The sequence below is a fragment of the Diuraphis noxia genome, unplaced genomic scaffold (assembly GCF_037042655.1).
Source record: "Diuraphis noxia isolate RWA-SAM2 unplaced genomic scaffold, SU_Dnox_SAM2 contig0003, whole genome shotgun sequence".
NCBI classification, from domain to species: domain Eukaryota; kingdom Metazoa; phylum Arthropoda; class Insecta; order Hemiptera; family Aphididae; genus Diuraphis; species Diuraphis noxia.
In genome coordinates, this window is record NW_028301713.1 from 64,667,418 (window position 1) to 64,692,369 (window position 24,952).

At 27.7% G+C, this 24,952-nt stretch overlaps 1 protein-coding gene across 6 annotated transcripts in view; it reads right to left on the minus strand.

The window, feature by feature from the left end:
- The window catches only part of Ac78C (adenylyl cyclase 78C), a 161,502-nt gene that overhangs the window by 76,134 nt on the left and 60,416 nt on the right, over positions 1–24,952 (minus strand). The gene's annotated exons all lie outside the window — the stretch shown is intronic.

Genomic DNA, 24,952 nt, shown 5'->3' on the forward strand with positions numbered 1-24,952 from the left:
CAAGTGTAGCGAGACATGTAAGGTCACATGGAGGAAGATACCTATTTGCAGTAGGTACCTACACCATTAATAGCTAAATAGAGTTAAATTAAGTACACTGATTAGGACTTAAATTGTTGGACTCGTGTATGCTTTTATACAAAGAGAATAAAAAAAAAAAAAAAACAATAGAGAATAATTATTGTGTGTCGTACAACTTACTACAGTTCATACTTAATAGTTAAAAGTATAGGTATATAGAGTAGTGTATACCTAGTGTGAGTGTTTTAGACTAAAAATGTAAAAGCATAATTATAATATGATATACATAATTCCTACATAAAAAAACAACCAAACAGTTCAAATTAGAAATACGTTAGTTTTTATTATTATTTATTTAGAAGGTGCACTGCATGTGGGTACCGTTCTGCTGAAAGTACAATTACTATAAGTGACTAGAGTGGTCACTGTAATAGATGTGTTCAATATGAATTTACCAATGATGTAAAGTGATTCAACATGAAGCATATAACTTAAGGTATATCTTATGAATTATGATATGATTGTTATTTAAGTAATTTATTTTACTATCAATAAAATAGTGGATTAAATTAATTTCTCGCAAAAACATTTCATTTGATATAGGTACTTAAATAGTTTCGAATGCCCATGAATAACATTATAACATTTATAACAAAATATATAAAATCGTTATTCTTTGTATAAAGATCAAATTTCGTCAAAATTTTAACTTAAAATCTGTACAAAAGTGCATGTTTATGCAGATCTGATGGTTAAATTTGGTTTTATGAAATATTTATAACAAATTTTGTTCTAAATTTTCAATCCTTGGAAATTAAAATTTAAAATTTAATACATTTTTAAATACAAAATAATTTGCAAATGTTCGATATGTTGATGATGTATTTCATTATGTCAAAGTTTTATCTTTAAATGCTTATAAAAAAAAGTTGTGCAAACGTATTTTTGAGCTGTTATTATAACAACTTATAATAACCTTTGTAAGTGTTAAATTTTCAAGATTTTTTAATTAGCAAATACAGTTTTATAAATATGTATACTAAAAAAAAATTTTAATTTAAAATGAGTATAAATACACGAGTGAAAATATTTTTAATATTCTATCATGTAAATAAAACGATTAAACAGATATTTTATGAAGTTTTCAAGAATCTACAGTTATTCGTTGTAAACAAAATAAGAAAATTGTTTAATGAGATTCGTTAATTACCACCAAGTATAAATGTCAATAAATTTAAATTTAAACGTTCATAAAAAATAAATTTGATTTTTCAGAATCAGAATATGTTTTTTTACTAACGATAAAAACAAATGAGAATTTTTTTATTATGTTTTCGTGATTTTGATGAATTTTGTTGATATCTTTACTTCAGTCACTCATGAAAAATAATTTTGATGTTACATTCGTCTTTTTTTTAAATTACAAAAATTAAAACTTCAAAGGAACTTGCATTCAGTTTTCAAGTTTTTGGACAAAGTAAAATTTTTTTTATTGACAATAATTAAAAAAACTAATAAAAATCCATTATGCCTACAAATAGCTCAAAAAATTACAAAATAGGCGTTTTCATATGTTTTGAGTTACATTAAAAAATCTAAATCAATGTTTTGTCAAGAACTTAATTTTTAAACTTGATTGTTCATAAATATTCCAGATATTCCTTAATTTTTCATGTTTTTCTTCACAACGCTTTTGTAAACGTCAGGGAGTTTTCAATTTTAACCTTTCGAATGCATCAACTAGATTCACTTTTAAAAGCTACTGAAGTTGAAAATCGAAGCATTATTTCGACTACTTGTAGTGTAACAGAAATAAAATATAAAATAAAAAACACACTTCATTGTAAAATCAATACGTTCATCAGTTCCGTTTTTGAATCTAACATTAAATTTATGTTTTTAAACAATAATATTTAAATTTTGACTAATTAATGAAAAAATAATTCAATATTTCTACATATTATATAGTGAGTTAAAATAAGATAATCTCTGCACTCTATACGGTTACCTACATCATATTATGCGGGAGTGCAAATTTATAACATTTTATACATTAATATTGTATAAAATAATGACTAAGAATATTTATTATTTAAATATTTTAAATTTCTATGTTTGTTTGATTTAATTATACAAAAAGAGTACGGATTTTGGAGAAATTCGCCTTTTTTTCTATTGTTCTAAAACGAAGCTATATCAGCTGCAAATTTGATCTATATTACTATATTACTTTTATAATATTTATTATTTAAATATTTTAAATTTTTATGTTTGTTTGATTTAATTATACAAAAAGAGTAAGGATTTTGTAGGAATTCGCCTTTTTTTCTATATTGCTCTAAAACGAAGCTATATCAGCTACAAATTTGATCTATACTACTATATTACTATGCACAACATTTTATTTTGCTTTTTTTTTGTGCTTTTTTTTAGTTTATTATTGCTATAAAATCCGTACTCTATAATATAAACTTACTGCTTGGTGATCATTCACAAATTACAACACAAATACCTACATTCTTTCTTAGCATTAAGACTAAAATATGGGCCCTCAAAAATATAACAATCTAGTGGCGTACTCAAGGGGACTAAGCGTGCTTCAGCCACCTCCCATTGACCGTGTTATGGTGTTTATTTTCAATAATAAAAGTACACAACATGATATTTTTAAAAAGGTTTTGAAGAAACTTTTTTGCGTATTATAAATTATTTGTATAGGTTACTACAGTTACGGGATCGAGTAATACAACCGATAGTATAAGGTAAAAGATATAAAATTCTGATATGCTTAGTTTAGCCGCCCCCCCCCCCCCACCTCGCAATTGGAAAATTCTAAGTATGCCACTTTTTAATGCTTTTACACCAATGTAAACAATAATAACAATAAATTATGTTATTTAATAGGATTAGTGATTGACATGTGTGTCTTTATGTATGTATAATATATTAAACAATGCACCTAAATTCTTTTTTTTAAATATTAATAAGACATAATATGATAAAAAAAAGTGCCTATATATTATTTATGATTTCATTGAAAGACATAATAGTATTTAGATGAAGAATAAACAATAATATAGCCATGAAATTATAAGTATATTTTGTCATTACAAGCCCATTTCTATATGTTGTATTATGAACACTTTTATAAACATTTCAAATTAAACTAAAACAAAAAGTATCTGAATTCAAAATAACAAAAAAAAAATAATTTGAGACTGTTTAAAGTATTCGCTAAACGGTTAAACATATGTCTTTATTCTTATACAGACTGTTCCATACCTTTACTTGACAGTCAGTTTAACGTCATTTAAAGATTAAATTGGTAAAAAATATAAGGCCACATTCATCTGTATTATATTTATACGAACTGTTTAAATTATTTTTTATTTCAAGTTTTCTTGAATATTTTTCAAAAAGCATAAACATTTGTTTTTATATAATGCACAATTAGATTCAACAATTTAATACAAATTTAGAACACTGAAAATACAATGACCTAAAAAAAGTTCTTCAATATTAGAAAATAAATACTAATTTCTATTCAGAATAGCTTTAGAAAGCATAACTAAATGAGCTTATTAAACATAATTTTACTTACTTACAGAAAATTAACTAAAATAATAATAACCATGTTACATATATATATATATATTAGATGAAACTGTCATTAGTGATGTGTGGCTTCTTCAATCAATTTTATCACTTTATTGTTTTAACTTAACTTATACTCTTATTGTGCCACAAGTACAGATCGTATATAAATTAATAGAGGGAAATATTTTTATATATCCATAAGATTTTAACAATTCCCTTGTTATTCTTAAGCACTGTAGTTTGACACAGAAGTATAGATATAGGTACCTACTTTACAAGAAAGGTTGATTATCAACCTTATTATATTGTATCACTCTGTTCCACTAAATCATATAGAAAATGCCTTATTGTCTTTTGAATATGAACATTATCTGTATTACACGTATATAGCATACCTATGTACATTTTAATTATACATAAGTAAAATCTAGTCAATTAAAATCACCTAACGGAACACTGTTAATTTGTTGAACCACCTTTGATAGTTTTACCTGTTTCCGAACCCTGTAAGTAAAGTTATTCTTATCACCTGAGGCTCCTCATGATGAACTAAACGATTATCTTTCAGGTATCGTGACCGAGTACTTAGATAACATTTATAAAAATTATCAGCATCTTTAGCCATTTATCGGTTTTCTTCAATTTGTATCGAAATATAATATATTTATATGTATTTTGAACCTTGACGAGTAAAAAATTTTCATTATTGATAGATAATTTATGTCTGAAATACTTATTTAGTATGCGTCAATACGTTTAAAAAATTTCCCTCGTCGTATTGTTTAGTAAAAACGTTGTACGAGTGATTTGTACAAGTACACGAATTCGTGTATTACATTTTTTTGGTTTCAGTTGATTTGAACATGTTATTTTATTATTATATTATTACTTGTCTCGTGTGACGGCTATACTCTAACTGAATTGCAACTGGACATGACTGATAACCAGAAAAATGTCAGTCTTCATTTTGACACTCCTTTACATTGACTTTACTAGACATTCACAAGTCACAATTAAGTATACGTACCTAAATGGCTACAGGTGCATTAGAAGGAATACAAATATCTCAACATTTAAGCTTTAAAAAAAATCATACGTACTCGGGTTACCATGATAGTAAAATTCGGGTATTTTTATACATATTGCATATCCTAATAGTGATTTTAAATAAATGTTTAAGCTGTCTTTTGGTTATTATATAATCATATACGTAATATTATGTTTATATTTATTCAACTATAAATTAATTTTATTATTCTAGGGGGAGATGCTCAAATGGCCAAACATGTATGTTTATTTTTACCTAAAGGTACTCCCAACAAAATGAGAATCAATCACATTGAGGTCTATAATTATAATTATAGGATATGTGAATTTTAGTTATATGAATAAAATAAGTTTTAATTTAATAGGCACACATTTAGCATTATGTATATTCATTCCAATATAATATAAGTCACAGTTATCATAAATCATAATTGGGTTCATAATTAGTTAAGAAATATAGAAAAAATGATTATTTTTATATTATAATGTTCCCGTTGAATATGATATTGAGTAATTTGAATAATAAAAAAATAGTCAATTGTTATATGATTTCACTAAAATGCAATTATACAGTAAAAAATAAAGAATATAAATAGGTATAAAATATATGCATATAGATAATCTCACCACGTCACCACAAATAATATCATATGATTGACATTTAATTATTCTCAACATATTTTATAAACATTGAGACAGTGAAAAATACAATGTAATAGTAAACTTACATAGTTTCTTATATTATGTAGGAATCTACGTATATTTAGAATTGTGCTACATGAACTGTAGATATGTATTTTTAATCGAGAATTTCAGAAATGGAAAATTGTGCATCCTTTTTTTGTACTTTGAAATCCAATTTCATGTTGGATTTCATTTAATGGTGGCATTACATTTTCATATCAAATTGTGTTCACGTGTAACCGATCCATTACTGAAAGTTTAGTGTCACGAGTTCGCTGTAGTTAACATGAGTAATTTGACCCTGGTTGTCAACGTGTAATATGATCGTATGGTTTTAAATATGCTGCCAGAGCGGTAAACATCTCCTGTAAAGGTCACTCAGCTAGTTGTTTGATTTTGGTTGATGTATTCCGTTCTTGGACCAACAATGCCGAGCAGTAATACATAAATGAACATCTATTGGAGTGACGGGATTTTCAGATAAAACCCGTGGGAAAAGGGTATGATGAGATGAGGATATATTTTTGCTATCGCATATGTTTCGAGTAGAATAAATCTAAAACGACATGATGGGGGAAGAACCAAAATGTGGTACCTAAATAATGTATTGATAAAGATTAGACCATATACTAGATATAGAGGTTGAAAAAAAATGTTGAATGGACTGTCGCTAACTCAACAATGGAAATGGTCGAAATGGCCATGGTGGATTCGAGGGAAAAATATTAAAGTTCGTCTCCGCTTGTCGTAATACGATTGTGTACGATACAGTAATAATTTATTAATCTTACGACCTATTTTACGTTCTACGAAATATATTATTTTTTTATAACTCATATATTTTGAAATATTTATGCATTTAATCTATCAAAATTTTACAAGTTAATTTATCATATAAGTGCCAAAAGTCAATGTTCTATTACAAAATATTTTAGTTACTAATGTTATTAAACATTCCATATAGTAAAGCTTATCAAATAGTTTATGATTAAATGTCTAAAGTTGTTACTATAACCATGATTGATACAAAATAACAAAATAAACTATTATGATTAACTGTTTTACTTTAACTAATGCTTTAAGTGAATCGTGATGGTGAATAATATATTAATTATAATAACTTGAGAAAATATACGATAATATACTCCTGAGTCCTGGGTTTCTTATTTATTTTAAAAATATTCTATTGATTTTAATAAATTTTGATGTTTACACGAAACCACAAAAGTATTTTTTTTTTAACTGGTGCCTATATTGTCATAATATTATGAATACGCAGTGCAGTTAAGATTATTAAATCAAAAATAATTTAGTGATAAAATTTTTATGAAATAATGACGGCATTTATTTTTCACATATAAGTAAAAACCGCTAACTATTAACATAGTTAATAAATTATGTATAAAGCGTAATAAAGTATCCATAATGGCAAAATATAAGGGACATTAACTATTTATATACACAATTTTACATATTTTCTTTTTTGATTTTGTGTGCCATTGGCGTGTTTGCCTCTGGGTCTGAATCATAAATATTTATTTATCTATGGATTAAATGATACACCATTAACAAAAAAACATATTATATGATAAGCTCACTGATCAGTTAAGAGATAGAATATTTCATTGTGTAAATGGTCAGTGGCGGAGATCGGGTAGGAATCTAGATTGGCCAATGATTTCTCGAGCTTAATAAGAAACAGCATTGTACATCACCAACACAATGAAGAATAAATATGAATGAATACGATTAATTATAAAATTTTAAAGCTTTTTTAACTATCATAGTTAATATTTTTAACTGAATTATCAAAATGTATACCTATAATTATCGTTGTTAAGTACTTAATCTTGTATGATTCAAATATTTTTTTAAATTATTGTTTAATGATATGGAATGTAATACATAGATTGTAAGTAGGTATAGGTGTAATATTATAAAATATAATTTATAATAGATTTCAGATTTATTGCAGATGATTTTCAGCGTAAATCGTAAAAACACTAAAACCTTTTTCAATTAATTTGCTGTAACATAACTCATTATATAGATTAAAAAACATATGCCCAAGAGACAAAATAAAGGTTTGGACGGTTAGGTACTTGCCATTTGGCACCTTACACGCTGTATAATCCATAATACAAAAAAAAAATAGGTAATTCAATAAATAAATTTTAATTAGTATTTAAATATAGTATGTGGTGTACTGAAATTCTATACAAAAATGATACACAATATGCTGATAAAAAAATGTTTCATTGATGTTCTATTAAATTATAAACCTGATACTTAAATTAAATATTTTAAGTCTTATAAATGATTTATCTAACATATAATATTAAAAGCAGAAGTTGTGTCAACAAGTTAAATTATAACCATTAATTATGAAGAAGAAAAAATTATAACTATGAGTACATTATATTAGGTACCTAAATTTATAGACCTATTTACTAAAAGCACTTGTAATAAAGGCTTAATGTTCTATATTTATCTGTAAACAAATTAACTATATAAATTAACAAATGAGGAAATAGGGATAGTGATTAAGAAGGTTAGGTTAGGTTCTCCCATACTTAGCAGAAAAACAACTGGATACAATATTTTGGGTATACTTTGAAATGAAAATAGAATGTTAAAGATAAAAAATTAACTAATAAATCTTTTGGGGCCGGAGTTGACTAAGACTCACACAGTCATCGATTCGATTCATAGCAAAGTGCAAAAATAATTTGTGTGGTTCTACGTGATCACCTAACCTAACCCCCACACTGTCGTCTGATTGCGTCATCCGGTTTCCAACTATTTCCCACTCCACTGAGAGTGAAGACCGCACATGCCTCCTCTTGAAGAAGGGGGTAGTATCATGTACATTGTATATAGTGATATATAAATAGATAAATAGATCACATGATCTCCCTACTACCCACTTGTGATGAGCATTGACGCAGACCTATAGGTTGTTTCAATGAACAAATACAAAAAATAAATAATAAAATCTTTTAGTATAATTGATGAATGTTTGATTATAATATATGTATCATGAATTATTCGATAATAATAATACATTAAATGTTAATGATAAATAAACTTAAAAATAATTTATTTCCTCAGAAAAAAAGATCAATTATGTGTGTCATGACAATATAATTGATAGTTTCATACGTACATGAATTATGCATTTAATGTTCTACACGTATGTGTAAAAGTTATAACTCAAAAGTATAAAACCATAATATGTAACAACGCAAATGAGTAATTCCTAATATTTAAATTAAATTAAATTATTGAACCATCTAACAAAACTGATACCAACCCGGCTATATAAAGTGTAATTTAACTATCAAATTTATTCAATCAGTTTATTCCTATTAAATATACATTTTAATAATATGGTTAGTTCTTGTTTTTTACTTAAAAATAACGGATTTTTAAATAACCTTGTAATTACTTATCGTAAAGATTACTTTGATCTTCGTCAAATAGGATGTTTTGAAATAAAATATAAAATATTTCGATATCGGACCTCTTCGTGTAGAATCCAAACTTCCTAATTAGTCAGCGTTAAAATACAATTAAAAATAAAGAATATTAAAGAATAGTTCAAGGGGGAAAAATGTGGAATTAATTTGATTCGCGCACGCAGTCCACGTAAAGTAATTTAAATTGAAATTCTCCGTAGATAGAGTTTACAGGATGCCTTCATGTACTGTAATCCTACATTTAGACGAGAGGAAGTAAAGTTTGCTTTTTTTTTAATTTTTAAAGTATTTTATAAATTCATTATTAGACTTCCGACAACAGGCAAATATTTTCAATTAAGTATTTATTATTACGAGTAGAGGATATATCAATATGTTTAATCTGAATCAAACTCAAGTAATTGTCAGAGATAAAATAATTTTATTTATTATTAAAAGTTAGGGATTAGAAGACAGTTAAAATTGTCACTATTTAAATTATTTTTGTGTCATTTATGTGAATTCTCAAAGATACATTCAAGACAAAATATTGCTATACATATTAAAAAAAAAAAAAAAATCATCAAACATAATAATATCCATGGACCATGATAAAGTTTTGCCTTTATTAATATATGAATGTAGATTATTTTGATGGAAGACGTATACTTAAATTTTTGTTAATATTATGTCTTGTAAGAGTTGTAATTATTAGTAACATAAAAAGGTATAGTTTGTTAAAAGCTTCGATAAAAGATTTACAAATGATTTTCCAAAATCAAAAATCAAGATATAAGCAATTTATTAGTTTTTTTTTAACGTTCAAAATTGTTTTTTTTTTTAAAGTACAATAAGAATTTATGTTCTAATTTAAGGAAAAAAATGTAAATTATATTGTTTTAACCAATTAATCTCAATTTTAATAGGTAGATATATCAATTAATATTTTGACTTTAACAAAATACGGAAAAGAGTTGAATATTTATTTTAAACAGGTTTTTTTTATTGGATTGGTATTCGGTGTTAGGTACTTTTAAAAATAATAATACTAAAATTGATCAATAATTAGAGTTTAACGTTTAAATATTTAAATGTTTATATTTTAAATTTTATTTTATATTTTAAAAATGGAGAACGTTGTAGTAATTTTATCACGTATTTACTAACTTCTAACATAGTAATAAGGTGTACCTATATATTATATTATCAATGACACCGATTTTGATAAACTGCATACCAATATAATACGTGCTGTAGTTGAACAAAACATAATAAGGTAAAAAGTTTACCTAATTCTAGGAAAACGTTTGCGAACAAAATAATTTTATTGCGATTTATATTGTAAAAACAAGTTGAATATACTGAAATGTATTATATATTAAAAACAAATTTCACAACTATTCCCACATTTTCTTTTCTTATGTATAGACAAAATTTGCATTTTTAAGCTTTAAATATTGTTATTAAATATGCCAAAGGTAATATAGATTAAATGAAACAAAAATGGTGAAAAAAACAAATAAATTGTAAGAAAGCTATGGTAATTTATAAAGTTAATGACAAAATATATAATAAAAAATGTCTTTATAACTAGAATCTAAACAGCATCTTTTTTTATTCAATTTGGCTTAAAACATTCGAATTAATATTTTAATAAATCACACAGCTGATACAATACTGTTTTATATTAAACATATTGACATCTTTTAAATTGATAACCAATCGAACTGTTTAATTGGTCAAAATGACTGAAGAGAACATATCAAATAGCAGCGACACAGATAATATTAAGACTTTTGGTATTTTCAGATAAATGTATTATACCTACATTGTAAGTGTTCATTTAATTACAAATGTTGTGATATTTTTAGAAATTAAGAATGATCTTCAGAAAATTATAGTTGATGCTTTTTCGTTGTTTACAAGTGACAATATTAACAGCATACCAATCACTGATTTAGGCAAGGTTATCCGTTATTTGGGTATGTATATGGTATATAATGTTTGAAAATTAATGGGTTAAAAATATACAGATAATACCTATATTACCTAAATATAATCTAAGTTAAATAAAAATAGGTAATTTATTGATTTAATTACAATGAATATTAATATAATATATTATTGTTCATATACATTTAATTTAATAAACTTTTTTTATTCAGTTAAAACTTCAACATCTGAGGTTAATAATAGCCAGGGTTATTTTAGTTACTAAGTAACATAAATCTTTTAAAATTTAGTAGGTTTATATTACTGTTATTACGGTTGATTAGAACAGGTATATATGTGGCGAAGATTTGTCACTAAAAGTCCGGGTAGTCACCCATCCGGCAACTAGTAACATCCGCTGATGCTTGATCGCAGAATACATTAATGACTGACGCCAAACATAACGACACACTAGGCCACAGTTTAATAAAATACAGAATGGGGCAACGAAATCAGTGATCATCCAATATAATTACAAACAAAAATCACCGTTTTCACTGCCTCACATTGTATTATAAGATATAAAGTCTATAGAGGTGCCTACATGTTATATTATATCGTAGTAACTATATATTATTATACAGATTATAAACAAGGATAATTATTTTCATGCAATACAGCGCCCCTTTTAACATGGTCTAAAACATTTTTAAAAAACAACTAAAATATTTTTAGATTATTTAAAAATAAACGTTTTTAATAACTTGTAAATAGCCACTTTGTAGAGTTATATATTTATGATATAGAGAAAAAACAATTATTAAATGAGTTGTATTTTGATGAATGAATGAAACTTATATTTTTAAAAATACAGCACAATATATTGTAAGATTATTGTACGGTTTTTGCACTTTGATAACTTCTGTGGCTGTAGATTTTTATTTTTATCGCGAAATTAACGTGTGACTAGGAACATCTCATGCATCCTCTAAATTACATAGATTTAATTTAATTACATATATATATGCCATCATGGTTCCGAAACAAAACTGATATGACTGTCACTGAAACGAGTATCAGTAAGAACACAGGTATATTTTAATTTATAATATTACTTACGCATCGAAATATGCTTGGAGAATAATACAAAAAATAACTAACGTTTGAACTTATTACGTAGCACATACACGTCTTATATCGGTGGACAGATGAAGACGGACGTAGGTACTATATGCGACGAGTGACGACGCGTACGAATCATAATATTTTAAATGGAAAACGAGGAATACACCTATAGGTACCTACCGTATTTGACATTTTATTATTATTTAACTACTTTATAGGTAGATCCGTGAAAATAGAATCCTTATATTCGGCTTGAACTGTTCAGTGGTCGCAGTGGGTGGGAGGTAGTAATAGAAAAAACCACTCTGGCGCAACAAACTCACGAAATAATTTCTTGAGCTAGGTGGAAAAAAGGAAAAACCACGGTTGACCCATGTGGTGAAATGTACACAGACATTGTTTATCGATGTATAGAGCGATCGATTTCGTGATGGATGTTTACATTTAAGTCTTGCCGCAGACCTAGGAAAAAAGAAATAAGAATCTCACAGCACCAATATGGATTCTCTGCCCTGTACCGATAAATTTGTCAGGGTGAGATCTTTGATTAATTCAAAGCGCAAAAGTGTGTGGTTCGTGTACTTAATAATATTATTTTAATAAACTCGACGAATATTGTTTTAAATTTGATTTAGTAAATTCCCCAATGAGTGAGGTGTGTGTTTTATTGGCCTACATTGTAGACAAGACAAAACGATAAGTCCATGCGATACACTATACTACTATACTACTATAACTCATATTATGCATTAAGCCTTATTTCTGTACGATCGGTGTTATTAAGAGTACGCTACGCCCGCACGTGTTATTTCCGTGACTATATTGTTAGCAAAATATACAACACCATATTGCAAAAAATGTTTAGCGCGATATAGAAACACTCAAGCTGTAATAGTGATAGCTAAGACTCCAAAATTGATATACAGAATAGTTTTTAACATTATGTGCGAAGTATTGTTTTTATTTTTGTTGACCTCACCTATACGATAAAAGTTCTTACTGTTTCTCAGTAAAGTTAGCGTTCTCTTAAGCTAATGAATGAACCCACAGCAACTATACAAATAGACTGGCGATAACGTTGGTAATGGTAAACACACGTTTGCGCGCACGTCCACCAAACATGGCGATGTTTCGACCACCAAAAACCAAAAAATCAAAACGGCATTTGTTCTCGCCTTCTATCACATCACTACAAGAAGAAAATAAAATCAAGTCATAAGCATCACCAAATCGATATGTGGTATTGGCCAAGGTCACTGACGGCGAGATCGAAAATTGGGTATTTCAACCAAAAGTAGTCTGTGAGCAACTATATAAAACTAAAATCACACCTATGCCTACCCGAATACCGGTAACCTACACAAAGAACGTCGTAAATTTATCAATATACAGTAAGAAAATAATATCAATCACACGAAGCAACGATATTTCATTCAAGTCCACACCATCATTTCTAATAATCCATCCCAACAACCGCATAAACTAAAATATAATAACTGATTAATTAAAGAAACCGATGCTGAATTTCGCTCTTTTCGGCCGCACTCCAAACGGCAATTCAAAGCAGTAATTGAAAATCTGCATCACTCTACAATCATAACTGATAATACAAACGCCCTGATTGAACTTGGGCACTCGGTGGTTAATATCAAAAAGAACTATCGTCCTTTACCACTGTTCCACGAAGAGCTGGCTCTTAAATAAAACAATAAAGAAATCTTCAAGATTACAAATCCGCTGCACTTCATAATATTGATTGAAAAACCTCATACAATATACAAAACGCAATAACGTAAAGAATTAATTATGTAAAATAACACCTATAATTTTGTCCATTAAGGTAGTTTCACATGAAACGAATGTTAACAGGGCAAACGAAATTTTAAATCGCCACGAACATTCACTCAAAATTAAACACCTATATTTAATAGGCGATTTTGATTGATTTTGAGGCGTTTTAAAATCGCATTCGCGCTGCGATCATTCACTTCATGTGAAACTACCTTTAACCACGGTTATCAACTAAGGTTGGATAATGGAAATTAGTAAATAACCGTGGCATTAACTAATAGGCGGCCAAACGGAATTTAGTTGGAAATTATTTCAAATTAAATAAAATACAATAATGCGTACCTACAATTTAAATCCACTGGTATTTGCAATCGCATATAGACAATATTTTGTAATAAAATTGTGCTTTGTAAATTTTTCAATGCAGTATAATATTTAAAACGTGTATTTGAGTAATATTTGAACATATTTGTATAGGATAATATATGTTGTTACACGATGTTCAAAATTACATATTTAATAAAGTGCTTATTTTTATATGCTCGAGTGTTGGTTTGATTTCACTATCGGCACGTATTATAATATTTACTTCCAGTAGGAAAAATAATAATAAAAATCGTTTTAGTTTAGTTTTATGTTTGTTTTTTTAATTTAATCTGTTTTATTTGTTGTGTGGTAGTCGGTATAGGTATATACTATAATAACACCTTTCGGGTAATGTTGACCTATTTTATACTTATAATTTATAAATACTAATGAACGGAAATTGTTCAATAAATATTATTATTCACGAGTACCTATATAATAAATAGTATATATAGTATACCAATATATAGGCACTAATGATAGTTGGCTGACCTTTACTTCTAGTCAGTATCAAACAATTAATTGTAAATAATATTACAAATCATAGATCATTTTTTTATAATAATTAAAAATTTTGATATTATCAACCAATGAATTTTGTAACAAGTGATCATCGCACGATTGGTAGGATCAATCCTTGATAACATTCTAATATTATACAATATTAATTAAACATTTTAATATACAACAATGCAGGTTTAATTTTGTAAAATATTTTACGCTTTGTTTTTTTCTAATATTTTAATTTTACCATATTATAGGTTTATTTAATATGTGAAGGCGGGTACATAAAAACAGCAAATCGTACAGTATTATATCGTCTATCGAAACCGGTTTCGATCCCTGGCACTTTTAACTTAAAGAACTATTCATACCTAGTTACTTGTTTTCATGATTTATTACGATGTACCTATATATCATTTATCAATAATTTATTAATATTTTAAAATTAATATTGCTTGTGTTGAGATTTTATTTATCATAAAATAACTTACAAATTATTACCAAGTCACCCAGACAATCGAATGGTAATATTATAATCAAATAATTAGTATTTATTCTGAAGAGTAAAATTTATGCTAAATATTATTTACTTTGTAGTTTGTAGCCTTCATCTATTTAAGTTGAAACTTTTTAAGTATAAATAAATAAAACAAGTACAATAAAGTACTTATAAGGCTATAAATATAGCAATTTTTAAATCATTATACGGGCATATTTTAAATATTATGAGATAGAAAAATCATTTTATTTTGAAATGAATGTATAATATTATAATTAATGTCTATAATTTGGGTGTTTGAATTTTTGTCTTTATTGAATTATTTTCCTTCTACAATCTTAGATTTAAAAAAATAAATTAAGTGATGCCGAAAAGCGAATGAAATCGAAGTGGAGCCGCGCACATACTATACAAGCCCATTGAAAATGGCTTTCAAAATTGTCATACTCTATTTAAAACTGAATAGCTTTTAAATCAATAAACCAATCAAATAATTTCTAAAGTTTGATACTCCTTCTTTTCGGTTCTTTCCAGCGTTATTGTGTATTTTCTTCGTGGATATTATTATAACTGCTGAACGAAAGTAATGTTTAGGCGCAATCAAGTCGACTAAGATTGTGTGAAATGAATGATATTTTTGCAGTAGTACCTGAGCAATACCACAAAGAGAGTTTGTAAATCGTTGTATTCAAAGCAGTATTCAAATTAATAATATTGTCGTGAACTACGAAGATGGGTGTAAATGGTTTCCTATTGCTTAAAAAAAATCGATAGTAGTCAGTTTTCCAAAGCTGGAATAATATTAGTGAGTTTTGGGATAATATATGGGTTAAGTAAACTACTGATCAATTAACAAATTTCAAAGCAGTCGCAAAATACATTATGCGAGATAATTGATTTATTTCATTTTGAAATTATATATTATACGTTCATTATAATAATACTAAACTATAAACATAATATATATACTTAGGTACTTAACTACTGTATATGTGTGTGTGTAATGTATACAGAATGTATTTATGTATAATTTATACTTATATGTATATATTATTTACTGTAGTTTTGTAATTATTAAATATAAAATTAAAGGTACGACTATCGCATTACCATGGATGAATTACGAACAAATAAAATAAAATATATTATGTAATAAAAAATTTGAACATAATTATTGTAAAGAGGAAAAACAATGAAAAAAATTTAATGATCTTTTAAATGTATACGGGGGGTTATATTGATAACCATATAAATAAGCAGATTTGCTAAATTAGATTAATAGTTAAATTACTTAATATAAATTTAATCTAGTAATTTGTGTTTTGTTTTTAAAATAACATTAAGGATATTAAGTGACCTAAGAAGACATAATAAATTAGGTTGTTATATAAACGAATTAAAATGTATTGTGGCGAGCTAGTGAACAAGAAAAGTTTTCTAAAAAAAAAAATACTTGTAATTTATATTATTAATTGGTCGCCTTAATGATATGTGGCTATCGTTTTAACGGATACTACAATCTAAATTATTATCTTAATAACTTATTATGTATTTCATTCTTAAGTTAAATGGTTTTCGGTTACATTATTTACTATCGTCTGATTTGTATCTTATTCTTATTTTATTTCAACAAAAGAGACTAAGATTTCCAACAAGAAAGTGTGATAAAATATAATAATACGATACACATTTAGCTAAATGTATTATTCTTCAGAGTTGTTGTTCAACATTTCGAACATTATACTATTTGTCTGTATATTATTAATTATTATATATATATACCGAGTGTTCAATTTTAAAGGTAACAGGAAATATTTCGAACGCATGACCTTGAATTTGATTCGGGTTTTTTTTACAGGATACAGGACATATAAATATATATTTTTTTGATAAATTTAAATTTTTAACTTTTTTTAATCTGCGCATGCGCAATAAAATAAAAATGTCTTAAACAGAAACCACTATTTTTGACACTGGATTTGGATTACTCTATTTTTTTTTAGCAACTTTGATCTTTACAGTATTTTGATATCTTCAAACTTGCCATTTTTATGACGGTTGAAAGTTTTAAATCATTTAATTCGTAAATATCGCATTTTCAACGTTCTATCTTAATTACACATTTATAGGTAATATTATAACAATTTATTTTTATTAAAACTACAATGTGTATTTATTATTACATAGAATTTATAAAAAAATATCATTATAATTTATTCGTTGAAAAATGCGGTATTTATAATTAACTGATTTAAAACTTTCAACCGTCATAAAAATGGCAATTTTGAAGATATCAACAAAATGTAAAGATCAAAGTTGCTAAAAAAAAATAGAGCAATCCAAATCCTGCAGTGTCAAAAATAATGGTTTTTATTTAGGACATTTTTGTTTTATTGCGCATGCGCAGATAAAAAAAAGTTAAAAATTTAAATTTATTAAAAAATATGTATTTATATGTCCTGTATCCTGTAAAAAAAAAACCAAATCAAATTCAAGGTCGTGCGTCCGAAATATTTCCTGTTACCTTTAAAATTGAACACACGGTATATATGTATGTATTATATTTATTAGAAAATTTAAAATAATATACGTATCAAGATCTTCCTACTGTGTAAATAATTTAAACAATATAATATGTAATAGGTAATTGTTACATAATTATAATACAACTGTAATATTATGGGTATGCATATCTTAAACATCTTAAACATATTTTAAACTGTCCATTTTACATTTTGATAATATTAATTATAATACACCACTACGATCAATTTTAAATCACGTTTACCTTTATATAAACCCAAAAACCTCTTATATTAATATTAATGTAACATAATATTTGAAATAATACGATATAATTTAAGCATTAAAATCTAGAAGCTTAAACCGACTAGTCTAGATGAACAACGAAGCCCATTAATATTAATTAAATATTAATTAACACAATCCATTTTCGATATTATACCTAGGTACTATACATAGGTACATAATCACAATTATGCAACCAAACTGTTATGGTAATCTATGAGATAAGTGTAACATTTAATTGTATTAATGATGTCTGAAAAATTAGTTTGACTTGTCTGCGTTTACAATCGAGGCAACGCACCGCTAACCACTTAAACTTAAAATATATTTTATAATGTGCCACATTTATTAAAATACTACATACCTATTTAATTTTGCATGCATTTTCGGAAAAAAATAAAAAAATCTAACCAAGAGTTTATTTTAATGATATTAATTATTATTTAGGATGTGTACCAACCGAAGAAGAATTGAATGAATTCACAAACATTGTGGAAAATCGAAATGCACCGAATACCGTTGATAAGAATTTATTTGTACCGCATATGGAAAAACAAATAAGGGCATTTAAGTACCTAAGTTAATTGCTTAATTATTGCTGATTGCTAAAATAATCATTATTTGTATACATATAATTATTTTTGAAACACACATCACCTATGAATAATATATACAATATAAAATCACTAATGTGTGTACCATTATAAATACAATCAAAAACTAATAATGAATAATGATAGATATTGAAAAAAATTAATATTAGATTTTATTGACAAGAACCGCGGAATATATGGTCAAGATGCTTTTTTTATGGCTAAACGAATAATTACTTGTTTTGTATTCAATCCTTAACCTTACCTAACACTTCCAGCAGATAAATCCACAATAGCTATTACCTTATTTCTGAACAAACAGCAACTGAGAAAGTCTTTTAATTAATAAGTAAATATAATAGGTAACTATTTTAGGTATAAACCGGGAACAGCGGACGAATTGCTGCAAGCATTTCACACGTTAGACACAGAAAGTAAAGGCTCGTTTTCTGTGGATTTCATGCAACAAGCGCTCCTCAAAGGCGATTCATTAGATCCCGAGGATATTACCGAAGCAATTAAGACCGCTTACGATCCCGATTTCCAGTGCATACAGTACGACATATGGATCCACAAGTTATTGGTAAATCAAAACACTGCCAAGATTTCGAAATTTAAAATTATTGTCAATGGTGGCACTTTTAATTCCGATTTCAACATTCTTCAACTGATACTACATAAAACACTTTGAAACGCGATGATACTTGTAGTCAGACATAAGTTAATAAAATTCTTACCAATTTAACAGGGGCTATCATGTATTAAAAAATTAGCGGCAGGGAGTTTAAATTCACTATTTAACTATTATCATGGAATCGGAAAAACTATTCTGGGTTGGTTTGAATGATTCCGGTATATAACACGCGTAATATTTTGGTCAACAATGACTATGAACCCTAATTTATAGGTATAACCTGAGGAGACAACCTTACATAAAACGTAAGGCTATAAAAAGTTTAAATAGGTAAATAATAATCCTTATAACCTAATACTATTTTATAATTTGTTTTAACGAACGGTATCGCCTAGTAGTGCGTAAAAAAAAGAGCGAAAAGTATAATAAAATCCCTTCAAAATCACGCAAACGTACGTGACTTAGTTCCTTTTATTATTACGTCGTGATATAGGTACAGTGTGCGAGATCTGACGCTTTATTATTGTCAAAACAATCGATAGCAAAATAAGTTTTGTTTTTAATTTACGTGGTTGAAAATTATGGACGTCTGTGGTAATAATAGGTATTGGTGGTAAATGCCACAAAGATCAATTAATAAATGAGACGGTAAATCGATTGACTGCTATAGGTACATTGTAATAGGTAATTATATTGAAGGTTCCGTGGCGATACATAATATGCTGTACGCTTGGAGTACTGGTCGTAAATAATATTATTATTATATCTGTGTTGTATTTCATTTTGATTTCATTTTCAGGGAAAGACAAAAATGGACCCGTACGCTTTAGCTACCAACGATGTCGTTTCGACTAACCGGGCAAAGGCAGAGGAAGACGGAGAACTAAATCGACTGTTATTATTGTCCTCGGAGAATAATGATATTGACCCGGCTGTAAAAAATTAGAATAGTATAGCTGCCATTCAAAACCAATAAATATATTACAACTCCTCGAAATCGTATCAATATCGTATTATACAAATAAATATACCGCGCAGCACGTGATCAGATACGACACGACCACCTGAACTGTTGACGACACTCCGCGAGGGGATGGGGCGTGAAGGAGGGTCGAAAACAGGTCAGACACGAGTCAAAAAAAGAATATTAAGGAAAACAAACCGAAAAAAACTATGATATTATACGTAGGTAGTAGATAGAAAAATAGTGGAACGTCGTGGTGGCATGGCATGGTGCAGGTATAAGCTCTGCATACGGATTTGACACGGTTTCAAAAAAAAAAACTTCTTTGTGCGGTGGACGGCTTTTTGTCGGTTTCCCGAGGACGCGCTTTTAACGAATTAATCGATGACGGGCTTTTCGGACGGTGTGCCAAAAACCGTATGAAATAACTACAAAACTGCGACGTCGGTGCGTGCGTGTTGGACCTAATGCTCCGGAAACGCGCAGCCAACGAGGCCGCGAGCGCACACGTCATCCGTAGTCGCGCCGGAGACACGTCGTCATCGTTCGCTGGACGTATACATATTGTATATATTATTATGTCGTACGCGATTATATACGAGTGTTTTATGGAGCAGTGTGTCATCCCTTGTCTCCCCAACTCACACCACACCCATCACAACCGCCCGTTTTGTCCTCTTTGTCTATATAGAATAACATAATTATTATGTCACGCACGAGGCGATCGCGCGCGGATTGTATCAACAAAGACGATTTTCATGACGAATGTTATTGATAAACTTTTCGTCCGACGACGGAATCACGAAAAAAGATTTTTAGCACAACCGTGTTCCTATACGAGCTAGTGGTACTCAGGGCCGTAGCTGGGACTAATTTTCATGGGTGGGTGGGGGGGGGGGGTGGGTTAAATCAAATAATATTTTCATTTTAAGTAATTAAAAAAACACTTATTTAAAAAAAATCACATTTTACCATGTTAATGCATTATAATTATTTTAAAGTATACATTTATATTATATACAATTATTCATTTAAAAATATTTTATAGCATAAAATCTACGGATAATATCATGGAGTTTTTCGAGATAAAATGACAATTGACAAGACGATTGATAATTTATTGTTCGATAATATATTAAGTATTTATAGATGTTTCATCTGTCGACAAAACGTCTTTAATTCTGTATGACTTATCTATTTATAATATAATATAACCTAACCTCAGGGACGGCACAATAAGTTTTGGCGCCCTTAACACCCCCCCCCCCCTCCGCCGCCAAGACTAGTTTGAGTAGTATTAAAATTAAATTTTTTTTGGAAGTTAAATAAAATTAGCATGTATTTTGTATCATAACAATATTGTAATAAGGTTAGACATATTATTTTATTAACTTATAAAATTGTACAACGAAAATAATACTAAATTTATTTTATCATATTTATAGATACTGCAAAAAACGTGTTAAGTTAATAATACTAATTTTCATAATAATAAATATGCGGATGTGCGATTCACCACGTTATATCGACCGTTGCGCCATATATTAATTATTATATATCATCATATGATTATATATATTATATATATTATCATATATCAGAATTCAAAGTATATTCATTAACATAAAATATCAAATCAAATAATATTATATTATTTCACGCCACCAGCCCACCACTGCCTATAATATAGGAATATTGTGTTTCTGGTTTCACTAACTACTTATTAATTAAAACGGAATTTATTGTAAAAAAGAAACCAAAATACTATGTATAAATGCACTAAACAACATATATGATCATATGAATATTGATTACCTGTTGTCGCCCGCAGAAATTTTTCTAGGGGGGGGGGGCAATGTTAGGATTTGAGGATAAATATTATAATTTTACTAGGTGTTTTAAAATAATAACATTTTATTATACTCGTATACAATGTATTATATTTTATTATATCACAACTTATTTTATACTTTAAATTTGTTGTATAGTATATAGTCATTTATCTTAAAACATTCAATTAAAAAAAATATTTTGAAAAAGCAAGGGGGGCAAATGCCCCAGCTTGCACCCCCCTGCGGGCGCCTATGGTTGGCAGTTACATTAGCTTATACATTTGACTCATTTGAGTATTTGACATTACACAGCAGACCGTACGGAGCGAGAGCTCATCGAAAACAATAAATAATTGTGTGTGTCAGACTATTGTGTCTTTTTGATTTACGCTATACTCTGCGGTATTTTCACCGTAAGGTCCGAATGGGTTTTACCGCCACGGTTTTTCTAACGAATCTAGCCTTAATCGTCTAGTTATATGATTTTATTTATAAATGGGTAAATATTATAATATGAAAATAATTATTACGACCATCTATATATTTTATTGACACACACAAATGCGGTGGTATGCTTCCATAGTTCCATGTATTATTTTTACATCAAAACTAGCGGTATCGATGCACTGTTATATTATTCTTATATTCTACAACTATGACTAATATGAGACAGTTGAAGATGCATCTTCAATTAAAACGACTTTAGATAATGAATATTTCAAATTGTATAGATTGTTAATGCGTTTTAAAAGATAAATTAAATAAAAATAATTTTCAGATTGGCGCCCCTCCGTGCTGACGCCCTGGGCAGTCGCCCAGGTCGCCCATAGCTTTCGCCGACCCTGCCTAACCTATATTATAGAAATCGCTATCAAACATACTTATTATATTATTAGGTACCCAAATGGCCACATGGTAAATTATTATAATTAAGTTACTTATATAAATTAAATTTATTAGTTGTCAAATAATTCGGGGGGTTGAACCTCTACCCAGTCTACCCTCCTAACCAATATACCGCCTTATTACCTAACCGTCTAAACCTACCATATAAATAATACGAATAATTTTGCAATGATTTTTCTATGCGCTTAGAAATAAATTTGATGTCGCAACGAGATAGTATCACGATGATTAATAGGGTAAAATAATATATTTATTAGTTAATTCGTAATTACCAAAGTCCATGAGAGCGACGATGATTTGACATCAACATTTATATGGAATTAGGAACACACCTTATTCGTTTTTGTCAAAAAACGACATTATTATTATAATATTTTACACTACATGGTATAATACAATGTATATGACTGACACAACTCTTGCCTTTATCACCCAAACAAAGATAATATTTTGTCATAATTTATAACAACATAATATTACATTTTCTAACTAATATTTAGTATTTACTATACATTATATTTTAATAATTAATCTAAAAATTGTTTTTGCTGCCTAGGCACAACATAATATTGTAACGCACCTGATATTTTTTTTATTTTGGTTATTTTGCACGTCATAAATATTATAGAGTACAATATATTACAGTGTATTACAAAATTGAAAATATAGATTATTCGAATTTTACATTGTTATTTGAATCAGTCGTCCAAATCAATGGACACAATTAAAACCAATGAAATGTACAAGCCAGTTTTAAATAAAATGTTTATTTTTTGTTATATTGTAATAATTTAAACCATTGATCCGACTATCCAATAGATTTAAAAATGTTCACATATATTATACACGCACTATAGTACTACTTATATTACCTACTATACATAGTGATTCACTAAGCATGATTATCCCCATTCACTCATTATTTATTTTTATTTTTTTAAGGTATTCCTAGCTAGAATAGCTATCTAAGCCTACTGATATATACAAATTTTTTACAGTTTTTAAATTCTCTCCTTTAAGATGACGCTATACCCGCATGTGTTGTCTCCGTCTTACAAGTGCGTAACATAGCAAAATTTACGATCAGCTGATCACGTTTAGCTCCGTTAGTTTAAAATGTAGAGTGAATTAACTTCTTATAAAAATTAAATGTAACTACATTATCATCTAAGGCTTCTCATAAGTTTTTTTATTATATTTTAATTTTGTAGCTAGTTATGAGTATTTTAAAATTGTAAATAGTTTGTATATCTTAAAATACTCGATTTTAAACTAACGGATCTAAACGCGCGTGATCTGCTCATAGTAATTTTTTTTATGTTATGAACTTGTAAGACAGAGACAACACATACGGGTGTAGCGTATGAACTCTTAATAGTGAATTTATTCAAATTTTAATTTTAGGATTTTTTATGTATACTTTAGCTATAAAGGCGTATAGTAAATAGTTTCATAGTATGAACAATAATAAAATGCCCATAACAAACGACAATATAACTCAGATAACATTTTTACTATTTTATTTAATAACAAGTCAATAATATTAATATCAAAAATGAATTCTACTGAACGTAAGTAAGTAACTTAACTATGGCTCATGTTTCATGTTTGTAAGACAGAGACAGCATATACGGGTATCACGGCTTATTAAGTATTAAGTACTAAATACTAAGGATAATAGGTTTAAGTTTAAAGATCCGATAGGGGCTATGATAATATAAAAATTATAGTAATTCATATTAATTATTTATAATTTTATAATTTGCAAAAATTGTTCAAGTATAAAACTACGTTCCTACTAATTATTGCATTGTTACCAATTTACCATATACTTATTGTTAGATAAAACTATTATTAAATACTTTTATCCTTAATCCTTATCACATATAATTTTAATAATTCAGAAACTACTCGTTCGAAATTCTATTTATATTTTACATACGTCAAATCTTTATAAAAACAATTTGATTAACAATAATATAAAGTAAAATAAGGGTTTTCTTATTAAAAGAGAAGTTTGTATCACTAAAGGGTACTCCTTAAATGAAATGAAAAATCTAAATATTGAAAAATATGGTCTCTACGTGCAGTACTTGACAATTTCAATTGCCAAATATTGGAATTTGAATAAAAACATTATTATAAGAAAAAAGAAATGGGGGGAAACATGCTTGGTGCACCTTATGTACGT